Below are 25,388 nucleotides of genomic sequence, written 5' to 3'. Positions count from 1 at the left end.
GTCTATCTCCTTCAGTTCTGCTCTGATCTTGTTATTTCTTGCCTTCTGCTAGCTTTTGAATGTGTTTGCTCTTGCTTCTCTAGTTCTTTTAATTGTGATGTTAGGGTGTCAATTTTAGATCTTTCCTGCTTTCTTTCATGGGCATTTAATGCTATAAATTTCCCTCTACACACTGCTTTGAATGTGTCCCAGAGATTCTGGTATGTTGTGTCTTTGTTCTCGTTGGTTTCAAAGAACATCTTTATTTCTGCCTTCATTTCATTATGTACCCAGTATTCATTCAGGAGCAGGTTTTTCAGTTTCCATGTAGTTGAGTGGTTTTGAGTGACTTTCTTAATCCTGAGTTCTAGTTTGATTGCACTGTGGTCTGAGAGACAGTTTGTTATAATTTCTGTTCTTTTACATTTGCTGAGGAGTGCTTTACTTCCAACTATGTGGTCAATTTTGGAATAGGTGCATTGTGGAGCTGAGAAGAATGTGTATTCTGTTGATTTTGGGTGGAGAGTTCTGTAGATGTCTATTAGGTCCACGTGGTGTAGAGCTGAATTCAATTCGTGAATATCCTTGTTAACTTTCTGTCTCATTGATCTGTCTAATGTTGACAGTGGGGTGTTAAAGTCTCCCATTATTATTGTGTGGGAGTCTAAGTCTCTTTTTAGGTCTCTAAGGACTTGCTTTATGAATCTGGGTGCTCCTGTATTGGGTGCATATATATTTAGGATAGTTAGCTCTTCTTGTTAAATTGATCCCTTTACCATTATGTAATGGCCTTTGTTTCTTCTGATCTTTGTTGGCTTAAAGTTTGTTTTATCAGAGACTAGGATTGCAACCTGCCTTTATTTGTTTTCCATTTGCTTGGTAGATCTTCCTCCATCCCTTTATTTTGAGCCTATGTGTGCCTCTCCATGTGAGATGGGTTTCCTGAATACAGCACACTGATGGGTCTTGACTCTTTATCCAATTTCCCAGTCTGTGTCTTTTAATTGGAGCATTTAGCCCATTTACATTTAAGGTTAATATTGTTATGTGTTAATTTGATCCTGTGATTATGATGTTAGCTGGTTAATTTGCTCATTGGTTGATGCAGTTTCTTCCTAGCGTCGATGGTGTTTACAATTTGGCATGTTTTTGTAGAGGCTGGTACAAGTTGTTCCTTTCCATGTTTAGTGCTTCCTTTAGGAGCTCTTGTAGGGCAGCCCTGGTGTTGACAAAATCTCTCAGCATTTGCTTGTCTTTAAGGTATTTTATTTCTCCTTCACTTATGAAGTTTAGTTTGGCTGGATATGAAATTCTGGGTTGAAAATTCTTTTCTTTAAGAATGTTGAATATTGGCCCCCACTGTCTTCTGGCTTGTAGAGTTTCTGCCAAGAGATCAACTGTTAGTCTGATGGGCTTCCCTTTGTGGGTAACCTGACCTTTCTCTCTGGCTGCCCTTAACATTTTTTCCTTCATTTCAACTTTGGTGAATCTGACAATTATGTGTCTTGGAGTTGCTCTTTTCGAGGAGTATCTTTGTGGCATTCTCTGTATTTCCTGAATCTGAATGTTTGCCTGCCTTGCTAGGTTTGGGAAGTTCTCCTGGATAATATCCTGCAGAGTGCTTTCCAACTTGGTTCCATTCTCCCCATCACTTTCAGGTACACCAATCAGATGTAGATTTGGTCTTTTCACATAGTCCCATATTTCTTGGAGGCCTTGTTGATTTCTTTTTATTCTTTTTTCTCTAAACTTCTCTTCTCACTTCATTTCATTCATTTGATCTTCAATCGCTGATACCCTTTCTTCCAGTTGACTGAATTGGCTACTGAGGCTTGTGCATTCGTCACATGGTTCTTGTGCCATGGTTTGCAGCTCCATCAGGTCCTTTAAGGACTTCTCTGCATTGCTTATTCTAGTTAGCCATTTGTCTAATCTTTTTTCAAGGTTTTTAACTTCTTTGCGATGGGTTCGAACTTCCTCTTTAGCTCGGAGAAGTTTGATCGTCTGAAGCCTTCTTCTCTCAACTCATCAAAGTCATTCTCTGTCCAGCTTTGTTCCATTGCTGGTGAGAAGCTGCATTCCTTTGGAGGAGAAGAGGCGCTCTGATTTTTAGAATTTTCAGTTTTCCTGTTATGTTTTTTCCCCATCTCTGTGGTTTTATCTACCTTTGGTCTTTGATGATGGTGACGTACAGATGCTGTTTTGGTGTTGATGTCCTTTCTGTTTGTTAGTTTTCCTTTTAACAGTCAGGACCCTCAGCTGCAGGTCTGTTGGAGTTTGCTGGAGGTCCACTCCAGACCCTGTTTGCCTGGGTATCAGCAGCGGAGGCTGCAGAACAGTGAATATTGCTGAACAATAAATGTTGCTCTCTGATCATTCCTCTGGAGGTTTCGTCTCAGAGGGGTACCTGGCCGTGTGAGTTATCAGTCTGCCCCTACTGGGGGGTGCCTCCTAGATAGGGTACTCGGGGGTCAGCGACCCACTTGAGGAGGCAGTCTGTCCGTTCTCAGATCGCAAACTCTGTGCTGGCAGAACCACTACTCTCTTCAAAGCTGTCAGACAGGGACATTTAAGTCTGCAGAGGTTTCTGCTGCCTTTTGTTTGGCTATGCCCGGACCCCAGAGGTGGAGTCTACAGAGGCAGGCAGGCCTCCTTGTGCTGCGATGGTCTCCACCCAGTTTGAGCTTCCCAGCCACTTTGTTTACCTACTCAAACTTCAGCAATGGCTGGCATCCCTCCCCCAGCCTCGCTGCTGCCTTGCAGTTTGATCTCAGACTGCTGTGCTAGCAATGAGTCAGGCTCCCTGGGTGTGGGACCTTCCAAGCTAGGGGTGGGATATAATCTCTTGGTGTGCCGTTTGCTAAGACCATTGGAAAAGTGCAGTATTCTGGTGGGAGTGACCTGATTTTCCAGGTGCCGTCTGTCATGGCTTTGCTTGGCTATGAAAGGGAATTCCCTGACTCCTTACACTTCCCGGGTGAGGCGATGCCTCACCCTGCTTTGGCTCATGCTCAGTGCACTTCATCCACTATACTGCACCCACTGTCTGACAAGCCCCAGTGAGATGAACCTGGTACCTCAGTTGGAAATGAAGAAATCATCCGTCTCCTGCGTCACTCATGCTGGGAGCTGTAGATTAGAGCTGTTCCTATTCGGCCATCTTGGAACCGCAAGACAAGTCTTAAAACCTAAGACTGCTCATGCTGCTTCTCTGCTAAAAACCCTCCAGGGGCTCCCCATCTCACACATTAAGAATGGCTCCCTTTACTAAGGAAGTTCTGTAGGACCTGCCCCCTGCACCACATCACCTTTCTGGTCTCATCTCCTGTCACCTCCTCCCTCTCACTCTCTTTGCTCCAGCCTTTCTGGCCTCACTGATGCTCCTCAAACATACCAGGTAACCTCTTATCATCTTGCATGTCTTCATCTCAGGGTCTTTGTGCCTGCTCTTCCCTCTGCCTGGAATCCTCCCCAAGATCTCCACATGGTTGGCTCCTGACTCCTTCAGTCTGTGTTCAAATGTTCACATCTTCATGATACTTTTTTGATGACTGCATTTAAAACTGGACCCCTGTGGTACATACTCCCTCAGCTCTTTCTCCTTTCTTTTTAGTTTGTATCATTTTCTTATTTATTTTGCTTATAGCAGTCTTACTCCCCACCTCCACTGTCTATTCATTATATGCACTAGAATGTAAGCTCCTTGAGGGCAGGCACACTTGTGTTTGTTTTCTTTACCTCAGTTGCTCAGCAGATGACAGTTGCTCAGTAAGTATTTGTGCAATGAATCAATAGGGAAAACAGGCTGAATGGGGTTAAACAACTTGGCCTGTGTTACACAGCTATTAATATGGTTTGGATTTGTGTCCCCACCCAAATATCATGTTCAATTTAATCCCGAATGTTGGAGGAGGTAACTGGCGGGAGGTGATTGGATCATGGTGGCAGATTTCTCCCTTCCTGTTTTCATGATAGTGAGTGAATTCCCATGAGATCTGGTTGTTTGACACTGTGTAGCACCTCCCCCGTCTCTTTCTCCTGCTCCAGCCATGTAGGACGTGACTCCTTTGTCTTCGCCTTCCATCACAATTGTAAGTTTTTTGAAGCTTCCCCAGCCATGCTTTCTGTAGAGCCTGCAGAGCTGTGAGCCAATGAAACCTCTTTCCTTTATAAATTACCCCGTCTCAGGTAGTTCTTTATAGCAATGTGAGAATGAATTAATACAGCTATTAAACAATGGTGCAAGGAGTCTAGCCCCGGTCTGTCACAACCTGGAGCTAATGCTGTTCCCCTTCTGCAACACTAAGTCTGCATCTCTTTGTGGTCAAAAAGAAAGAAGGATTAATGGTTTGGACATATTTGAACTGCTGGAAACTCTTGTGGGACTGGTGGTGTATTTTCATCAGGCTTGGTGAAAAAAACACAAAGGTAAAGACAGACCTGTGTCTCCACTTTCTAGCTGTGTGACCACAGCCAAATTATTGCACTTCTCTGAAGTGCAGTTTCCTCATCTACAACATAAGGATGGTTGATGGTACCTGGAAAATGAGGTCATTATAAGAATGAAATTATACATTCAGTGTATACAGGACAGGTAGAATCAAGGCAAGAGTACCATAGTTTTAAGTTATTACGTTGTGAAATGATAAAAGTTATTAGTGCTTGAGTGTTCTCAGATTTTCTACCCCTTTCTGGTTATTGAAAGGAATGCTAATTTGGTCCAGTTCACTCTTTATCTTCTCCCCATATCACTCAATGGAAGAGACCTCCAATGTGTGTATTTAAGTTATATGTTTCTTGCGTGGGGTTCAAGACATACAAGCAAGTGCTACTTGAAATTACAATTGACCCCTGAACAATGTTAGGATTAGGTGTGTCAACCCCCTGTGCAGTCAGAAATCTACATGTATATATTTTGTTTTCACCAAAACTTAACTGCTAACAGCCTACTGTTGACTGGAAGCCTTGCTGATAACATAAATAGTCGAGTGACACATATTTTGTATGTCATATGTATTTTATACTGTATTCTTACAACAAAGTAAGAGAAAAAATGTTAGAGAAAATAATGAGAAAACTATTCATTAAGAGGAAGTACATCATCCTATAGGTCTTCATCCTTGTCTTCCTCACACTGAGTAAGCAGAGTGGATGAAGAGGAGTTTGTCTTGCTGTCTCAGAGGTGGCAGATGTGGAAGAAAATCTGCATATCAATGGACCTACACAGTTCAAACCTGTGTTGTTCAAGAGTCAATGTATTTTTAGCTGTTTGAACCCTGCTCTTTCACTGTTACACTGCCCCAGAGTCTGAGCCCCGTAGGATTTAGCTCTATAAGAAAGACACTAATATTATTAAATTTTTTCACTGCCATCTTCTCCTCTGACAGAGCCTGGTCTCCTTTATCCCTAACACATTCCCCATTTTCCATCCAGATTGTGTTAGGTTTCACATTCCATCAGTATTGTAAATAATTAACCACTTCCCTTCACAGCAAGCTCACTGCCTATTACTGTGAATTATTTACAGAAGAAATTCTGACTTGAGAACCCAAGATAATGGCACAAGTTATTTATGTAAAAGGAATGTGAGTTTTCTCAGACTTCACTTCTGCTTTCCAACTTCCCTTATTGCAATTCTTGGTACTTGCCCAGCACTTTGGAAGCATTAACCAAGTCAGTTTCACAGTTAATCTCTCATAAAAATGGGAGAAGTTACTGTCCCCACTGAACAGAGGGATAAAGGGATTAACCAGACATAGAATCTTGAGAGGATGCCCTTTCAAGACCTGTGGCCAGAGGAATCCCTGGAGGGGAAGACCAATTTCCTCTATAACTTACTTAAGGTGTGCAAATATACCTTATATTTCAATTTAGTTATCATTCAGGACAACAGAAAAGATATAAATAAATTTTCTGCTTGCCGTATACATGCTACTCATAATGACAAGAGGAATTTATTCTTGTCAAGCTACTTATTGACCCCTCTTATAGTTTTTAAAAGACTACCCTTAGCATTTTTCTGTCCACACACACAGGAGAAGAGTTATATAAGGACCATAAAATGACTTCCATTGTCGAAATCCTTCCACATCTCTGCGTATTGTTCTCCATACCCTATCCCTCATCCTCATTCTGTTGCCGAGATTTGAGAGATGGAAATTAATTATATTCTTCTTTCAAACTGAGTTCAGAACAGGATGAGAAATAGATGTCAGACAACTAATGGGCAAAATACCACTTTCATTATGGATAATGGTAAATTGGAGACCGTGTCTTGGATCCGCAGCAACCTTCAGGCATTCCAGTTTTTACCCCTGAGTTGAGACTTCAGGATGATGCATTCAAGGGAAAGTTGGGGTCTGTGAAGCTGTCAATCTTACCCAGAATAGCTGTCTTAAGCCTACCAAGGCTGAAGAGTGAGACCAAAAGAAAATGAGCTTTGAGAACTGCCACTAGAATGCAGGTGTTTGTTCATGCCCCGTGCTGGCTGCAGTGCAGTAGAACATATCCAGTTTTGCAGGCAGGTAGGTTAAAGAGGGGGACCCCAATGGGACAGATCCATATATGCTTATTTATTTTTACTGATGTCACCTATCAGATAGTCATCAGTGCACCCGGAGAGGGGTAGAAGAGTTACTTAAATCCCAGTTCACTACAGGAGCAGAAGTTTCTGCATGGAAACATGGAGGCTAAGAAGAAAGGCGACCTCTAATGTCCCTCTTAAAGATTCTGGCCCCAGACCATGATGCTCAGACCAACTGTTTTGGTCAAGACTTTTGTGGTTGCAATTGACAGAAACCCCATCTCAAACTTGTTTAAGCAAAAGGGACTATAGTAGCTCATCAAACTGCCAAATCCACTCACTATGAACATTAGGAGATGAAAGGCTGTCATTGGAACTCTGGTTTTTTCCTTCTCTCTTGACTGTTTTCCTTTATTGTGGCACCATTCTCAGGCAAGATGTTGGCTTGTGGTAACTGGATGGCTGCCAGCTTCCATCCCCTGAGTGATCCTGGTGGGACATGGAGTGGGGGAGTCTGTCTTCTTCAACTGCTCCAACAAACAAACTGGAGATGGGTTTCATGGGCCTGGGTTGGGGCAAGTGCCCACTCCTGAGCCAATCACAGTGGCCATGGAGATGAAATGCTTTGTGTATTAGTCAGTTCTTGCATGGCTATAAAGAAATACCTGTGACTGGGTAATTTATAAAGAAAGGAGTTTTAACTGGCTCACAGTTCTACAGGCTGTTTAGGAAACATGACAGCATCTGCTTCTGGGGAGGCCTCAGGGAGATTTGACTCATGGCAGAAGGCAAAGCAGGAGCAGGCTGTCTTCACGTAACCAGAGCAGAAAGAAGAGAGAGGTAGGGGAGGTGACACACACTTTTAAACTACCAGATCTCACGAGAACTCACTCACTATCACCAGAACAGTCCCAACTCGGGGAATCTACCCCCACGATTCAGTCACCTCCCACCAGGCCCCACCTCCAATATTGGGGATTACAATTTGACATGAGATTTGGGCAGGAACACAGGTCCAAACCATATCACTGGTTGGCTGATCCTGGATCATATGCTACCCCTCCATTGGAATAAGGATGTAGGGAAAAGCTTTATCCAAATCACATGGACTAAGATTAGGGGAAGTGAGGAGTCCTCAAGAAATATGGGGTGCTATGACCAGGAGACTCAGAAAAAAAATCACAGCCTTTTTGTCTTTTCCCTGATCCCTTTGGATTTTTCTTTAAATAAACTTAATTTTAGTGTAGTTTAGATTTACAGAGTAATTGTAAAGATATATTCCATGCTCAGTTTCCTCTATCATTAACATCTTACACTACTATGGTACATTTGTCACACTTAATGAACCAATACTGATACATTATTATTCACTGATGTCCACATGTAGTCCGATTTCCTTAGTTTTTAGTTAATGTCCTTTCTCTGTTCTAGGATTCCATCCATGATTTCATATTGCTCTGAGGCATCCTGTCTCCTTAGATTCCTCTTGGCTGTCAAAATTTCTAAGATTTTTCTTTGTTTTTGGTGACCTTGACAGTTTTGAAGAATGCTAGTCAGGTATTTTGTAGACTCTCCCTCAGTTGGGATTTGTCTGATGTTTTTCTCTTAATTAGGTTAGGGTTATGGGTTTTTTGGAGGAAGACCACAAAGGTAAAGAACATTTCTTATCACATCCTATCAGGAGTACATGCTATCAACATGTCCTGTCACTGTTGATGTTTACTTTGATGTGACATAAGGCAGCTTTTATCAGGTTTTCCAGCTGCAAAGCACTCATTTTTCTATCTTTTCATACTGCACTCTTTGGCAAAATGTCACTATGCATAGTCTGCACATAAAGAATGGGAATTATGCTGTAACTCCTTAAAGATGCAGCATCTGCATTGATTATGAAAGATGTGGAATCTTCTGTGCAGGAGACTTGTCTATTCTCCTTCATTTATTTATTAGGTTGGTGCAAAAGTAATTGCCCTTTTTGCCATTTATAATTGCAATTACTTTTGCACCAACCTCATTTTTATTCATTCACTTATTCATATCACTATGGACTCATGGTTTTTTTTATACTCTGGGTTGTAATCCAATTCATGTTATTACTTTTTTGCTCAAATCATCTCAGCTTTGGTCACTTGGGGTTCTTCTTTCTTTCTTTCTTTCTTTCTTTCTTTCTTTCTTTCTTTCTTTCTTTTTTTTTAATTGGCTCCTGTGTCCCCTTGGTCTACTTCATCATTGTGTGTGTTTCTTCACTTCTTTGCATCCTGGTACGGCAAGATGCTCCAGTCTCATCTTACATATTTACGTATTTCTTACCCCAGTCCTACAGTCAATCACTTCTCTAGAAAGCCCTGGTTCCTTTTATGGTAGAATGGTTTTAGAGACCAAGATAGAGGTGTGATATGTGCTTGTTGGTTCTAGGCCCTTGCAGCTGACAGAGCAAGGAAATATATACGTATGTACTAACCAGTGTATATATGCATATCGTTAACTGTGTCTTTATGTCGCCTTATATTAAGCTAAAATGCTCATGTGTAGGACACTGATCTGGTACCAGATGAATCATTCTAGCCTTCTCCCCTTGCTTGTCTGTAACCTTTCGCTCCAACAATAAAAAAAACTTGGCTTCCACCATTTGCCACCCATTTATTAAATTGTTCAATTCCAGTATGAATAGACAGTGGTTTCATAATTGTTAACCCATCCTCCCTTTAGATTTGATGCTTTGCTTATATTCCTATTTATCTTGCCTTTCCACTAGCTGCACTATCCAATCAGGTAGCTACTAACCACTTGTAACTATTTGAACACAAATTTAAATGAATTAAAATGAAATACAATGAAAAGTTCAGTTCCTCAGTTACACTAGCCATATTCAAGTGCTTTATTGCTACCTGTGGCTAACGGACAGCATAAATATAGTACATTTCCATCATTGCCTAAGATACCACTGCACAGTCTAGAACTTGCCTAATGCTGTGTTCTTGCCTAATGCTGTGTTCCTACATATCCAAGGAGGGGAGTTGAGACACCATATGCTGAGAATTGCATGATGAAGATATAGGCTCTGCCCTAAAGAGCACAGCACTGTATGATGGAGGCATATACAAGCTGTCAAAGCTCATAGCGAAGCCCGGGACTGAGGCTGGGAGTTTATGAGAGAAAGCATCTCAAGGGAGACTTGAGCTAGGTCTTGAAGATTGCAACTAAGATTGAAAACCTGCCAAGGGCATGCCTGGGGGATGGAATAGTGTGTGCAGTGTATGGGGGGGGGGGTGCAAGTGCTGTGAGTGCCATATTTGCGGAATGCAGTGTTGGAGAGCCAAAAGCCAGTTCTGTTTTCTTTTTTCTTTTTTTATGAGACAGAGTCTCGCCCTATTGTCCAGGCTGGAGTGCAGTGGCATGATCTTGGCTCACTGCAACCTCCGCCCTCCAGGTTCAAGCAATTCTCCTGCCTCAGCCTCCTGAGTAGCTGGGATTACAGGCATGTGTCACCACGCTCGGCTAATTTTTTGTACTTTTAGTAGAGACGGGGTTTCACCGTGTTAGGCAGGTGGTCTAAATATCCTGACCTCGTGATCCGCCTGCCTCAGCCTCTCAAAGTTCTGGGACTACAGGTGTGAGCCACTGCACCCTGTCGCCAGTTCTGTTTTCTCAGCTTTGGCTCTTAGGTCAGATTTGAGACCTCCTACATATCCAAGGAGGGGAGTTGAGACACCATATGCTGAGAATTGCATGATGAAGATACAGGCTCTGCCCTAAAGAGCACAGCACTGTATGATGGAGGCATATACAAGCTGTCAAAGCTCATAGCGAAGCCCGGGACTGAGGCTGCGAGTTTATGAGAGAAAGCATCTCAAGGGAGACTTGAGCTAGATCTTGAAGATTGCAACTAAGATTGAAAACCTGCCAAGGGCATGCCTGGGGGATGGAATAGTGTGTGCAGTGTATGGAGGGGGGAGGGTGAAAGTGCTGTGAGTGCCATATTTGCGGAATGTAGCGTTGGAGAGTCAGTAGGTTTGGAAAGGTGAGCATGTTTTGGAACATGGAGAAAGTGGCAGGGCATAGACTTGGAAGGTTATCTGTGGGTAGATTATGTCTTCAAGCAATTTGGGACTTTATAATGAAGGTTGTGGGAGTTAGTAGAGAATTTTAAGCTGGAGAATGATGTGTTTTTATCTCTATTTTAGAAATATCACCCCGGTGGCTGTAGGATATTGTTTTGGGAGGTGGAGCTGGAAATAGAAGATATGGTTAGCATGCAGGGAGAAGAGGATCCAGATTTTTTTTCTTTCCAATTCTCATCTCCTTCACCCTCCTTGTCATTCTTGCCACCTCCTACTTCTTGAAACTCTAACCTTCTTAGATTTTCTTGAGAATCTTCTCTCCTAGTCTTCTCACTTTCCTGTCTGTTTTTCTTGAGTATATTAGTTTTCCGCTGCTGCCATAACAAATCACCACAAATTTAGTGGTTTTAAACAATGCAAACTTCTCATATTAAAGTTCTGTAGGGTAGAAGGTCTGACCCATGCCTCAGGGAGCTAAAATCAGTGTCAGTATCATTATTTCCTTCTGGAGGCTGGGGGACAGAATCTGTTTCCTTGCCTTTTCCAGCTTTAGAGGATGCCCACGTTCCTTGGCTGGCCCCCTCTTTCTTCCTCAAAGCCACTAATGAAGGGTCAAATTCCTCCCAGATTGCATCACTCTGACTTCTCTTCTGCCTTCTTTTTCCACTTTTAAGGGTGCTGTGACTGCCTTGGCTCACCCATATAATCCAAAACAATCTTGTAATCCCATCTGTAAAGTCCCTTTTGCCATGTAAGGTGACAGAGTCACAGGTTCCAGGGACTGGGGCATGGGCATCTTTGGTGGGGGCATTATTCTGCCAACCACACTGAGCATTTCGCAGACTGTTATTAGTCCATTCTCACATTGCTATAAAGATATACCCGAGACTGGATAATTTAAAAAGAAAAGAGGTTTAATTGACTCACAGTTTCACAGGCTATAAGGAATCATGGTTGGGGAGGCCTCAGGAAACTTGCAATCAAGGCAGAAGCCAAAAGGGAACCAAAGCACATCTTCACATGACTAGAGCAAGGGGAAGAGAGAGCAAAGGGGAAGGCGCTACACACTTTGAAACAACCAGATTTCGTGAGAACTCAATCACATGACAGCAGCAGGGGGATGGTCCTAAATCACCAGAAACCACCCCCATGATCCATTTATCTCCCACCAGGCCCCACCTCTAACACTGGGGGATTATAATTCAACATGAGATTTGGGTGGGGACACAGAGCCAAACCATATCGCAGACATTTCTGGAGTTCTTCTCTAAGTTCACATCCATCCTTGGCTTTTTACACTGGTCCAGCTACTGGACTCACATTTACAATCTGTATCTCTGTGTTCAATATTTGGAAAAATTCCTTGTGAGGAAAGGGAAAGTTTGTTTTGCAGAGCTACCAAGGATAGAAGGAGCATACACATGGTGGTAGGATTGGTCCCAGCATTGGAAAGCCCCCACATTGCCTGGGCTAGGGAACATTGTCAAGTTAACGGTCCAGCTTTGTGAGGAGAAGAATAATACCTAGAAGTCCACACCAGGCAGAGCCTATTGTGCTTCTCAGAGGAGTCAGAGAGGTGGCAGGAGGTCAAGGGAAAAATACCAGGATCAGAGGAATGGGTGTGAGCAGACAGAGCTGCTCATAGGAGCCAGAGCAGAATGAGCACAGAGAGAGCCACGCAACTTGGAAGGACAGTTTGTAATTGGATATAGACCTCAGTTGGGGCAAATTAGGACCCCACTTTTCCCAGAAACAGAGATTGTCAATTTTTTAATGGGAACAGACACGGGAAGAATTTTGGCAGAGTGAAGCTGCTTTGCAGACTGATTTCCTGCGAGATCAGACTTCATTAACAGAGGTGGCTACCTAGAACGATAAAGATAACTATTACTTCTTGAGCATTTACCATGTCCTGGGCTCTTTACGACCATTATCTCCAGTCTTCACAGCAATCCTGTAGGCTATATTTAAACAATGAGGGAATTGAGACTCAGAGAGATAGAAAAAGGGGAGCCAAGATTTATATAAAGGTCTGTATAATGCCCAAACCACAGCTCTTTCAAACACAGTGCACTGGAGGGAAGCAGCTGGCAAGAGACACAGGGAGGTAGTGATCCACTGAAGACTAAAATCCCCGGAGCCACAAGTCTCTCTCCTGGTGTCATCCTGGAGATGAAAATTCACAAACAGGAGTGTGCCTGAAGGAGGCTGGTGATGATGGGAGAGGGCCTGAGAACTGTATATGGGAACTGTTCTGTGGGAATTCAGTTTGGCATAGAGATGACTTGGGAAGAAACTATTTTCTTTTTCTCAAAAACCTACAGGGAAGTAGATTTCTGTCTCTTAGTGGGAGGGCTCTTTTGCTATCCTGTCTCTTCAACTCTGGGTGAAACACTGTGATGCTGATGGCATATTGCATGGGGTGTCTGCCCTCTTTTCGAGAGTTCTGCGGGGCTTGTCTGAACAGTTATCTGTTCAGGTGTGATCCAGTGAAGATTCAATCCTGAAGGCAAACTGCACGGGTGCACAGGTGCCTGGAAGATTCCTGTAAGTCTAGGATTCTATGAGTATGGGATTTTCCTTTCTTTGTTTGCCTCTCCATTACCTGTCCACTTCTTAGAGCTCTTCAGACCCTTTTTTCCAGGGAGCTTTCCCAGATCACTGCAGTAACCAAGATATAGCCTCCTTTGAAGGTACATATTTTTTCAAATAGATGAGGGGCCAGTACACTTTGTAAAGGGTCAGGTAGTAAGTGTTTTAGGTTTTGTGAAATAAGTGGTTTATTTTGCAACTACCTAGCTCTGCCACAGTAGTATGAGAATAGCCATAGACAGTACTCAACAATGAGATGGCTGTATTCCAATAAAACCATATTTATATAATACAGAAGGACTAAATTTAGCTTCTGCAGAGTCATTTGCTGACCCCTGATCAAGACCATTTGTTCTGTGAAAAAATGATGTCTTGTTTAGAATTGTCTCTAGCCATAAAGCAATGCATTATTATGAGTCTTTAATTACTCTTTATTACTTTTTTCATGTTGGGTAAGCCCTATTTCCTTCATCAGATTGGAAAACAATTTAGGGCAGAGGCTCATGATCTTTCAGTAGCCTCACAAATCTACCATGATGACTCCAACTCCAATGCAACTTAACAAGATTTATGACTTTGAACAAAGAGTCACAGAATCATTGACATTTATGTAGACTGGCATGAACTACAGAAATGAATGGGTTCCAAACCCCACTTTCTAAGATGGAAACTCTAAAGCCTGGGCAAGAGCTCCATCTTTCCCAACATCCCATGACAAGTTAGAACCTGATCCCCTGATGTGTCAGCCAGGGGTCTCATTCTGCACCACTGGGGAACCCTGGCAGTTTATGCAGCACCAGGCAATCACTCACTGTGGGCCTGCTATTTTCCAGGCAGAGAGCCAGGATCTGGAGATGCAGGGCTGAGGGAAGCTCTGCATTCCCTCTCAAGACATATGTGAAGTTGAGATGGGGAATCAGACACGCCATACGCGTCATGCCCCTCTCTGTATGTGCAGCCTTCTGTGAATTCTACCATGCGGTTTCATTGAACAGTACTGCACACAGAGTCCTCTTAACAATAATGGTTACACGGTTGGTAGGAGTGTAAATTAGTTCAATGATTGTGGAAGACAGTGTGGTGATTCCTCAAGGATCTAGAACTAGAAATACCATTTGACCCAGCAAATCCCATCATTGGGTTTATGCCCAAAGGATTGTAAATCATTCCACTGTAAAGACACATGCACATGTATGTTTATTGCAGCACTATTTACAATAGCAAAGACTTGGAACCAACCCAATGCACATAAATGATAGACTAAATAAACAAAATGTGGCACATATACACCATGGAATACATGCAGCCATAAAAAATGAGTTCATGTCATTTTCAGGGACATGGATAAAGCTGGAAGCCATCATTCTCAGCAAACTCACACAGGAACAGAAAACCAAACACTGCATATTCTCACTCATAAGTGGGAGTTGAACAATGAGAACACATGGACACAGGGAGGGGAACATCATACACTGGGACCTGTCAGGGAGTGGGGGACAAGGAGAGGGAGAGCATTAGGACAAATACCTAATGCACACAGGGCTTGAAACCTAGATGATGGGTTGATAGGTACAGCAAACCACCATGGCACATGTATACCTATGTAACAAACCTACATGTTCTGCACATGTATCCCAGAACTTAAAGTAAAATAAAAATAAATAAATAAATAAATAAACAATAATGGCTGCTATTGATTAGGAGTTTCCACATACCTGGCACCGTATTAATTCCTTAGAATGCATTTAATTTTCTTTCTTTAGATGACCTCAAGCCCTCTTACCACAAACATATTAAAATGTTAATTAAGAGAACACACCGTGACACACACAAATTCTCCATTAAGTGTGTTGCTTAATTAACTATTTTATGGCTTACAGGCAATGGGGATTTCTGGGTGACCTCAGTCAGCTAAAAATTATTTACCTCAATGACAGGGGAAAAGTGAGGCTCTTTCAAGAGTGATGTCTCTAGGCTTCACAGTGTTCTGGCAGCTGAGGCCCCTGAGGCCATACTCTCTGTAGTGCCCTCAGGCGATGGGTTTTGGAGAGACACACTCCTGCTTCTACGGAAACAAAGTCTGCTCCCCACCTCTCAGAGCTGAATGCACATACTAATTCCTGCTATTCACACAGCCCCATCTTCTGATGAAATCATGTATTAGTGATAGGATTTTAGCCATTGCCAGATGAAATTCCCATTGTAGCTCAGTAGATGAACAAAAAAATATTAAGTAAACTCTTTTAAACTATCAGCTCCACTTACATGGTCTGGCATGATAGGCACTTAATATGTAGTGACTGATCATTTATTTTTCCATAAATAAGTCTTCCCATGGTGTTTGTAACACAATATGCATACAACTGATTTTCTGTAAACTCCTCAGTCACCATGCCTAGATTCAAGTCAACCTTTTTCCTGTGTCCACTGAGATGCCCATAAGTTAGCATCTGAGCAGAGAGAACAGAGGAGGAAGAATCAGTGATGTCAACCAAGATTCTGTTTCCTAGAAGCTACATACAAAACTGAGTTGAAGTCTGTTACAATGCAAGTTCTAGGGAAAAGATGACATTCATCCATCATGACAGCATGGTGCATTTTATAAAAGTACAATCACATTGAGCTTGCTGGGGTTGACCTAATCAGACTAGGCAGAGACAGGCGAGGCAGAGAATTGGAGGTGTGTTTATTTCACCAGGGAGAGCAGTGGAAAAATACAAGGGGAAAGAACTAGAGGGGGAGGGCCAGATTCTCAGCCCAGATTTGCTGCTCCAAGTAGAGTAATTTGGGGTAGATTATTTAATTTCTCATAGGAAAAATGAAGGAGCAGTCGAGAGAGAGAAAGGCAGGCATTAGATACTTTCTCTGACATTCAGGGATTCTCTGGAATCAAGAAACATCACCTCTGAATCAGACCATGAGACATCCTGCAGTGGATTGAATAATGCCCCTGCCTGCTAAAAGATATGTCTCTGTCCTAGTCCCTGGAAACTGTGAATGGGATTTTATTTGGAAAAAGGTGTAATTAAGGGTTTTTTTTTTCAAAGATATAATTAAGAATCTTGTGATGGGAATATCGTACTTATTTGGGTGGACTCTAAATCCACTGACAAGCATCCTTACAAGAGAGAGTCACATCGGGGAGAGGCAATGTGAAGATAGAGACAGAGGTTGGTGTGATGTGGCCACAAGCCCAACGATGCCAGGGCAGCCACCAAAACTTGGTGAGGGCAAGGAACAGATTCTCCCCAGAGAAAGAGAAAGGCCCCACTGATACCTGGATTTCCAGCTTCTGGCCTTTTGTTTTAATAGCTACCCCAACATACACCCCAAAGACATGAAGAAGGAGGCACCTGTGCCAGGAATCAACTGAAGCAGTGATTTTTCAAAGTCCATTTATTTTTTTCTGCTGGAATGTTCTATCCAGTCTGCTTTGGGCAAGAGCACTGGATAACTGAGCCCCTGAAACATTTGAGCATCAGAGTGGCTTTGCTGTCTCCCCTTCCAGGCAGAAAAGAATGCCATTGCCCTTTTCCTCCATGGTCCAGAGCAATGGGAAGATAATCGGCTGTCTGCTTCTGCCCCCACAGGCTTCTGGAGCTGCGCAAATCTATCAGAGGAGGTGGCTTTTCACACCAAGGCAATATTTTTAATCAAGAGTGTGGTCTCCAGAAAACTGTCATGACAGGCCTGGTTCCTGACCCAGGTTAGAGCTCTGGATAGTGATCCTCTGTGACTCTGCAGGTAACACCGTGACAGATCTGTCCGCATGATTTGGAGCTGAATGTCATGTCTTTCTGCTCTTGCTTTCTGCTGTCCACATGTCTGGTCTTTGGGTATTTTCTTTTCTTTCTTTCTTTCTTTCTTTTTTTTTTTTTTGAGACAGAGTCTCACTCTGTTGCCCAGGCTGCAGTGTAGTGGTGCAGTCTCTGCTCACTGCAATCTCTGCCTCCCGGGTTTACACTAGTCTCCTGCCTCAGCCTCCTGAGTAGCTGGGACTACAGGTGCCTGCCACCACACCTGGATAATTTTTTGTATTTTTTAATAGAGATGGGGTTTCACCATGTTAGCCAGGATGGTCTCAATCTCCTGACCTCGTGATCCGCCTGCCTCAGCCTCCAAAAGTGCTGGGATTACAGGCGTGAGCCACCGCACCCAGCCATCTTTGGGTATTTTCTTCCTTCCACAGTGGGACGGAAGAATGAGTGTTAGACTCTTGGAGAAGTCAGCTCCCAATCTAGCTCCGCCCCTTCCCAGCTGTGTGGCCATAGGCACCACCCTTAATCCTATGGAGACTTTGTGTTCTCATCTATGACATGCAGGAGAGGAGACTCACTTTGCAGGTCTGTTGATGATTAGGAATATGCTGAAATAATTGAAGTGAATATTTACTGAATGTTTATGTGTCAAGTCTGTGCTAAGTACAAGAATTATTTTGTTTAATTCTTACAAGGTTATTGAGTTAGATCTTACTATTATCTCCAGTTAATGTGAGAGGAGACAGTGACTAAAATAGGTTGAGTAATTTGACCCAGCTTAACTGACCAGTGTGGGGGCAAAGTCAGACTCAAACTCAGGACCGTCTTACATAAAACTTGTGCTCTAACCCTTATGCCATATTGCCAGCTGTTGTGTGAGTAAATTTGCTTTAGTTGCATGTGTTATATAGTCTTAAGATGGCTTCCTCCAACGAGTCTCTGCAATGTCCTGTTTTTCCCTTTTTGTATTAGTGTAGGGCATGTATTGGCAAATTATGACCCATGAGGCAAATCTGGCTCACCACCTGTGCTCGTAAAGTTTTATTGGAACACAGCCATGTTCACTTGTTTACAAATGGCTGCTTTTAGACTACAACAACAGAGTTGAGTATTTACAACAGAGACTCTATGGTTTGCAGACCTAAAAATCTGGCACTTTACAGAAAACGTTTGCCAACCCCTGGTGAAACGGGAGAAGTTCTTTGTCCCCCTCACAGGGCATGCGATAGGGGTGTGACTCGCTTCTTTGGTGCCCCACTGCTCAAACTTCTAGGGGGAGCATGCAGATGGACAGGCGATGGGGCTCCGATCCCATGGCAGCATCTAGGGGTGAATGCTTACAGCTCCTGAAGCCCCCGTGGGCATTTGTTACAGGGTGCTCTTTTAGTTTAGCCCTCAGAAAGTAGCTGGTGTTAGTCGGCTCGATTAGACCCTCTGCCTTATCGGAAGGACAGAGGGCTTTCTCTATGTCCGGGTGTACCGGGGTACTTAGGTGTACCGGAAGAATTGGATCACACGTGGGCTTGGAAAATGAGTGCAAGATTTTATTAACTGGAAGTAGTTCTCAGCAGATGGGGGAGCCAGAAAGGAGGTGGTTTTCCCCTGGAGTCAGGCCGCTCAGCTGCCCAGTCTCTCCTCTGAAACCCCCGCCCGGCCCCGCCAGCCAAACTCCGAGTTGTTCCACTGGTCAATGGCCTGCAGGCCTACAGGTGTCTGTCGGTGTGCTCTTCTGCCGGCGTGTTCCCCTTGATGTTCCCCAGCCGCTTGTGTCTTCTGCTGATGTGTTCCTCTCAACGTCCAGCCGCTTATGTCTCTGTCTGCTAGGGTCTTGGGGTTTTTATAGGCACAGGATGGGGGTGTGGTGGGCCAGGGTGGTCTTGGAAAATGCAACATTTGGGCACAAAGGCAGAAGTGCCTGCCCTCACCTAGGTCGGTAGACACAGGCCCCTGGGGTGGAGTCCTTGCCAGGGATCATGCCCTTCCCTTCTCAGCACTTTCCTGCCCCCCTTCCGTATCACTGGTAGGTGAGAGAGCATGAGCTTGGAACTTAGGACCAACTGGGTTCAAATGCTGACTCTTAACCCCCATTTCCAGCTCTATGACAGTGGGCAGGCTCCTTGAGCTCTCTGCTCCTCAGTTTCCTCCTCTGGGAAGCAGGCAGGCTGGTGGCCATCTCAGGGAGTTGAATGAGAATGCCCAGCAGAGTGTCGGAACAGAGGATGGCAATTCCTTTCTATGTCTCCTTCCTTCTCCTCTCCCTCCCTGTTGTGACAAATGTAACCAAGATCACTTCCTGGCAGCCTCCTCTGCAGCCTTCTCAGGCTGTTCTCCAGCTCCCTAAAGGAGACTGCTTCATAGCTTCCTGGTCCTGGGTGGTCTACAGGCTTCCCCACCCAAACCCTGCCCTGCCTGTGCATGACTCCTGTTCACCTGGACAGACCTGCCCCTGACCTTAGGCTTCCAAGTCTCTGAAAGGTCCAGGGCCCTTCTCCAATGGAGAATTGGACCTGTCCAGCCTGGTCCAGACGTCCCTCCTTCCGAGCTGTGCAGAAATCTGGCTTCCCCACAGTGAACAGGCTTCAGATTCTTTAAAACATACCGCGGCTTGGCCCCTGTATTCCTTGACTCTCTGCCAAACCTATTACACGTGTCTGAGCAGCAAGGGACTGGAAGAATTACGATTTCCATTTGGCTTCTGCGGCCGCCAGTCTAATTTGCACTGGCTTTGAAACATAGCGATTGCTGTTTTTGTTGTTTGGACTTGGGGGCTGTTTTAAGTCCTGTTTCTTTTCTCCCCCTTTCTCTTAGCTCTTTCTCTTTCTGGGATGGGGCTGCGGGAGAAGAAATAAAAAGTGAACAAAATTGAAGCTCAGCTGCCACCATCAGACACCCCTCTCCTGCATGGATTCATTTGCTCCAGCACCGGATTTCATTAACTGAAGGGCTACATTGCCAGCCAAGGCACAATAATGAGTTTGTAGCCACTCAGAACGTATGGAATGTTTTTACCATTAGCTCCAATTCTTGACTTGAAAGGGGGTGTGAGCAGGGCAGTTTAAGCAGCATTCTATTATCCGCGTGGGGATGCATGAAGGAGCCTGGATCTCTTCTCTTCCCCATCACCTCCCTCCACCCTGCAGCCTCTGCCAGCCCTCCCATGGGAGAACACAGCCATGGGAATGAATGCAAGTTCACGGAATCAAGAACTCTTCTTGCCAAAGGAAGTTGCCAATCACCTCCAGGCTGCCAATTCTACTCGGATCTCTTCCATCCTTTCCTACTTGACTTCTTGGCAGCATGTGACACTAGCGACCACTCTTCCATAACCTAGAATGGGTTCTGAGATGTTGGTTTCTCTTGCTTTTCTTCTTACCTATCTGGCAGATTCTTCCTCTGTCTATATTTTCAGGTTCGTTTGTACATGTTTAGAAGCATCCTCATTGCTATCTAAGTTGAGGGGATTGGGGAAATCAAAATAAAATAACTACCACAGGACTTTCCAGCTACTTTCCTAGCTCCCGTGTCTCTCTTCTTTTGCTCTACCTCTCTCTCCTTCTTCACATAGACTTTAAATGCCAGTTGCTGGTTGGGCATTGGAGGATGAGGAACTATAGCTGCTGGCCTGGAGGACCTCATGGTCTATGGCCTCATGGTCTATGGGATCACTTCACTTCCCTCTCATGCTCCACTCCTAAATTTTCCAGCAAACACATGCTTCTGGACTCCCAAATGGCAGAGACTAATGCATTTTCCAAGTTATCATCTTTGGTTATAGAAACTCTCCAATAGAATGGCATGAACCCAGGAGGCGGAGCTTGCAGTGAGTCGAGATCCCGCCACTGCACTCCAGCCTGGGCGACAGAGAGAGACTCCTTCTCAAGAAAAAAAAAAAAAAAAAAAAAAAAAGAAATTCTCCAATAGACTCTAACCTACTTGGAGTTTAGGATTCATGTCAGAAATGTAGAGACAGGAAGTATTTTATAACCGGTAACTCACTTAGTAGAAGGTCAAGGGGATTCACAGAGGGGATGTTACTTATTCAAGAACACGCAGTATGGGAGTGGCTGGTTCACAGCATTTCCCTTGGAACATTCTCCTGAACCACCATCCTCATCACAAATGCATACTTTAAGAACTGGAATGAATTCTCTAGCAGATGCTCTCGCTGCCCTATGCAGGTCCCATTTGCTTGGCCAGTGCACTCACCCTCCTCCCCCAGCTACTGCAGCTGTCAGTAGCTAAGGGCTTCCAGCTGCTTTCTTCTGTGGAGGCTTAATCTTGGCTGATGGAGCCCTTTCCCTAGGGATGCCTGGGAGATCAAGCTCCCCAGTCACCATGAAGTGCAGCCCATGACCAGTGACTTTTGTGTGGGAATCAAGGCCCAGCTGTCTTGCATTTGGGCGGGAAAACGTCCTTGCTGCAGTTTATGCTCAGGCTCCCAGAGGAATCAGGCTGTCCAGGCTTCTACTGAAGCCACGTTGTTGTCTAGCCTCTTCCCTACCTTGTCCTGCTTCCCTCGCTCCCCTCCAGGTTCCTCCCCCATCTCAGGCCCAGCTTCTAGGAAACCTGCTCTATGACAGTCACCACCACCTCATCTTCTTGGGTGGGCCTCATCTCTGAAATTTTAGGGTTGGCCTACAGCATGGCTACTGAGGTGGTGCAGGCAAAATATATGTTATCACGGTCATGTGCATGGCCCAAGAAGTCCAGATGAAGAGGTGGACTCCAGCCCTATCTTCTGAACTAAGAAAGCACCATAGGTCCTTAAAAGATACAAGAGGAAGAAGTGGGGGTTATTTCTCTGGCAGCCAGAGGAGGAAGAGCAAGTGGAAGCGGTTATGAAAAGATGGGATACCACTGCAGGAACGTGAAGCACTGTCTCTTTTCTGCCAAGTGTTACACTGCATGGACATGGCAGTTTAATTTCCTCCAGGCAGACATAGTTTGGATGACATGAGGCAGCTTAAGTTGCCTTTATCTGAGAAATCACTCAGAATTAAATGACAAGAAGGATCTATATTACAGAAGAGAAAAAATAATCTGGATTGGATTCAAGCGTTTTTCTTTCTCATCCTTCTCAACTCACAGCTATCCAAGAATGCAGGGATGCTCACTGCTGGTACATTCCATCTAAAGTCAGTGTGAAGAAACAACATTTATGGAGGACTTCTTTATGTGCAAGGGGCTCGGCTAGGGAGTGGAAACATGCAGTTTAATGAGAAAGACGCATTCACACACATGCAGTACTAGATGACTGCATGGTTTCCAACATTGTTTAAATGGGAAAGATTTCTTATGAGAAATATCTTGTATTTCACTAGCATCTGTCCTTTGAGGAGTTCCATCTCCATTGCCAACTCCCAGGTCCAAGCTTCATCCTTTCTTCCCTGAACCAGAGCAATATTCTCCTCACTGGCCTTGGCACATCCAGTTTGCCTCTTTTCCATTCGATTCCAACACAGTGAGGTTTTACAAATGTCAACCCCATGATGGTGCTTCTTTGCTCTGAGCTCTTTACTGGTCCTCATTGTCTATATTTCTCACCATCACATATAGGGCCCTACTTTTATCTCTCTCCACTGTTGCCCTTGCTGTCTTGACTCCAGCCACACTGGCCTTTAGGAGCATGCTCCTTCCTGCCTCTGGTCCTTCCTCACATGCTCTTCCCTCTTCCTGGAACTCCTACTCAACTTCAGCTCTCAACTCACCACACTTCCTCAGGAAAGCCTTCTCTGCCCTTCCAGAGCAGGTCAGCCTTCCCTTTATAAGCCCTCATGTTCCCCAAACTTCTCCTTTGTTGCATGGTTGAACATTATTTATTGACTAAGAAATGTGTATTTGGGGCCGGGCGCGGTGGCTTACGCCTGTAATCCCAGCACTTTGGGAGGCCAAGGTGGGCAGATCACCTGAGGTCAGGAGTTTGAGACCAGCCTGACCAACATGGAGAAACACTGTCTCTACTAAAAATACAAAAAATAAATCAGGTATGGTGGCGCATGCCTGTAATCTCAGCTACTCGGGAGGCTGAGGCAGGAGAATCACTTGAATCTGGGAGGCGGAGGTTGCGGTGAGCCGAGATCGTGCCATTGCATGCCAGACTGGGGAAAAAGAGTGAAACTCTGTCTCAAAAAAAAAAGTATAATTAATTGGTGGTTTGTCTGTCTTATTTACTGCTATATCCCCAGAGTCTATCACAGTGCCACGCATGCTGTAGGCCGTCAATTTGTTTGATCAATTATTGATTTAAAATTGATGTTAAATCAGACAAAATGATCCTATGGCACCTATATTTGAGCTCTCTCACTCACTTTCTGTCTCTTTTTTGTTCCTATAAAATCCTTGGGCTAGTATGTCATACATAGCCTGATAATAACAGTAGCACCAACCATAAATAACATTTGTTAAATTCTTTTAAGTTTCATAAAATACCTTTGCATGCATTTCAAAAAGCCTGTGAGGCAGTATGTCCACGTTACAGATGGGAAAATCAACACCCAGTAGAATGTAGGTAGTTGGCAGATGCTGAAGGTAGCTGTGCCATGTATTAGCTGTGGGACCTTAGACAAGTCAGGGAAATTTTCTAAGCCTCAGTTCCTTCAGAGGCAAATCAATCTTTTCCTGATCGTCTCCATAGCACCTCTGCCTATCCCCATCATGGTGAGCTTCATATTGTATTTCAATTTTTTAAAACATTGATCTCTCTCCTACACCAGACCCAAAGCACTCTGAGGCCAAGGATTATGTATTATTCAGTGTTGCATCCTGGATTCCATACAGTGTCTGGCATACTGCAGGTCCTCAAAGTGTTCAGTGAATAGGAATCTAATAAGATGACATGTGGGGAAAGCACTCCAAATCATGATACTAACATGGTGACCACTGAATCATCAGCATGGGGCAGGAGAAGATCTTGAGCTTTGGATTCAGGCAGACCTGAGATGTAGACAGACTGCTCCTCTGATCTGCTGCCAGGGCTGCTCTGACGGTGAAACCTCATTGATTGGCACATGAGAGGGACTCAATATGGTATGGCCCTATTATCTAAAATTGCTGCTTAAACTTATCTTGCGAGGTCCAGTGGCACAGTATGTCTCTGTGATTTGTATGGAAACTTCTAGGCCCTTGATTCATTAAGAATCACTCAGAATTGCTATTGATGGTTGCTGTTACTGTTCTTACCAGGCTTTGACATACCAGCCCAAGGATTTTGTAGGGAAACAAGGAGACAGGGATGCCTTTGAAGGCTGTAATTGCAAACTTGAGTCACTAAATCATCCCCTGATTGGTTCGTCTCTTAATTTTGACTGTGTATGTCGAGTCATTTTCACTGTCTATTGAGCGACTCAATTAAACCCTCATATTTTCTAACCTAAGGGATGGGCAGTGATTGAAAGCTGGCGACAAGCCCATATTTCTCTGCCTCTTATTTTCTCACGTATCTCCTAGGAAATACTATTCGATCTGAAGAAGTACTTAAGGAAATATTAATTTTTTTTCTGACAGTTACTTATCTGTCAGTATCTTTCTCCACTTCTGCGTACTTGGTTAGGATAGCCTTATGGGGTCATTTGTCTCTCAAGCAACCATGCTGTGTCTGTGTGTGTCTGTGTGTGTGTATATATGTCTCTGTAGGCATGCATATATGTATGTGTTTCTGTGTGTGCATGTCTGTATGTGTAGGTTTGGGGGCAGTCAAGAGTGAGTGACCGTGGGTCATGACATAAACAAGAATCAAGTAATGGCACAGTGTTATTAGTATTTTTTGTCTAATTTCAATTGGTTCATGTGTCTGGGCGACATTTGTTTACACAGCCTTGTTATTTATGGCACATGGTGAAACTGGGCTAAGAAATGAATTTACAGCCTGGAATGAGACAAATAAATCTTGGTAATAACGTCTCCCCTAACAGTCCCATTAAGGGCCCTCACATCTATGGCTTAGCTATGTTTTGCTCAAAACACGTTCTGGGGTCTTAAAAAGCCCAAGCTTCATGGGAGGCACTTTTCTTTCCACACAAACTCTCCTTTAAATGGAGTTTATCTCCCAGGCCACTGTCAGTAACCCTCTCAGTATATACTATCTAAAACTCCTAAATCAAAGGGGTAAATGGTACGAACAGAACATTCATATATGAAGAAATGCAAGTAGAAATTTCATACCCTGGAAAATGCTCAACCTCGCTGGTTATCAAAAGAAAATATGGACATTCCATTTTATCTCTATTTTTTACATATATATTTTTTATTATACTTTAAGTTCTAGGGTACATGTGCACAACGTGCAGGTTTGGTACATATGTATGCATGTGCCATGTTGGTGTGTTGCACCCATTAACTCGTCATTTACATTAGGTATATCTCCTAATGCTATCCCTCCCCACTCCCCCCACCTCACAACAGGCCCCAGGGTGTGATGTTCCCCTTCCTGTGTCCAAGTGTTCTCATTGCTCAATTCCCACCTATGAGTGAGAACAT

At 43.9% G+C, this 25,388-nt stretch overlaps 1 long non-coding RNA gene across 3 annotated transcripts in view; it reads left to right on the top strand.

Annotated features, from left to right (window-relative positions):
* LOC103786605 (uncharacterized) overlaps positions 1 to 25,388 on the top strand; it is a 271,965-nt gene that overhangs the window by 181,459 nt on the left and 65,118 nt on the right. For 2 of the 3 annotated variants that reach the window (XR_612342.4, XR_008622627.2), the window contains 2 exons: positions 16,746 to 16,899; positions 19,722 to 20,823. The exons of the other annotated variant lie outside the window; for it this stretch is intronic. This is a non-coding gene — a long non-coding RNA (uncharacterized LOC103786605). Of the gene's footprint in view, positions 1 to 16,745; positions 16,900 to 19,721; positions 20,824 to 25,388 lie in introns of those variants that run through there. 3 annotated transcript variants of the gene reach the window in all.

The sequence above is a fragment of the Pan paniscus genome, chromosome 23 (genome assembly GCF_029289425.2).
Source record: "Pan paniscus chromosome 23, NHGRI_mPanPan1-v2.0_pri, whole genome shotgun sequence".
NCBI lineage: Eukaryota > Metazoa > Chordata > Mammalia > Primates > Hominidae > Pan > Pan paniscus.
The sequence above is the reverse complement of the archived record's forward strand: the minus strand, read 5'-3'. Positions and strand labels throughout refer to the sequence as shown.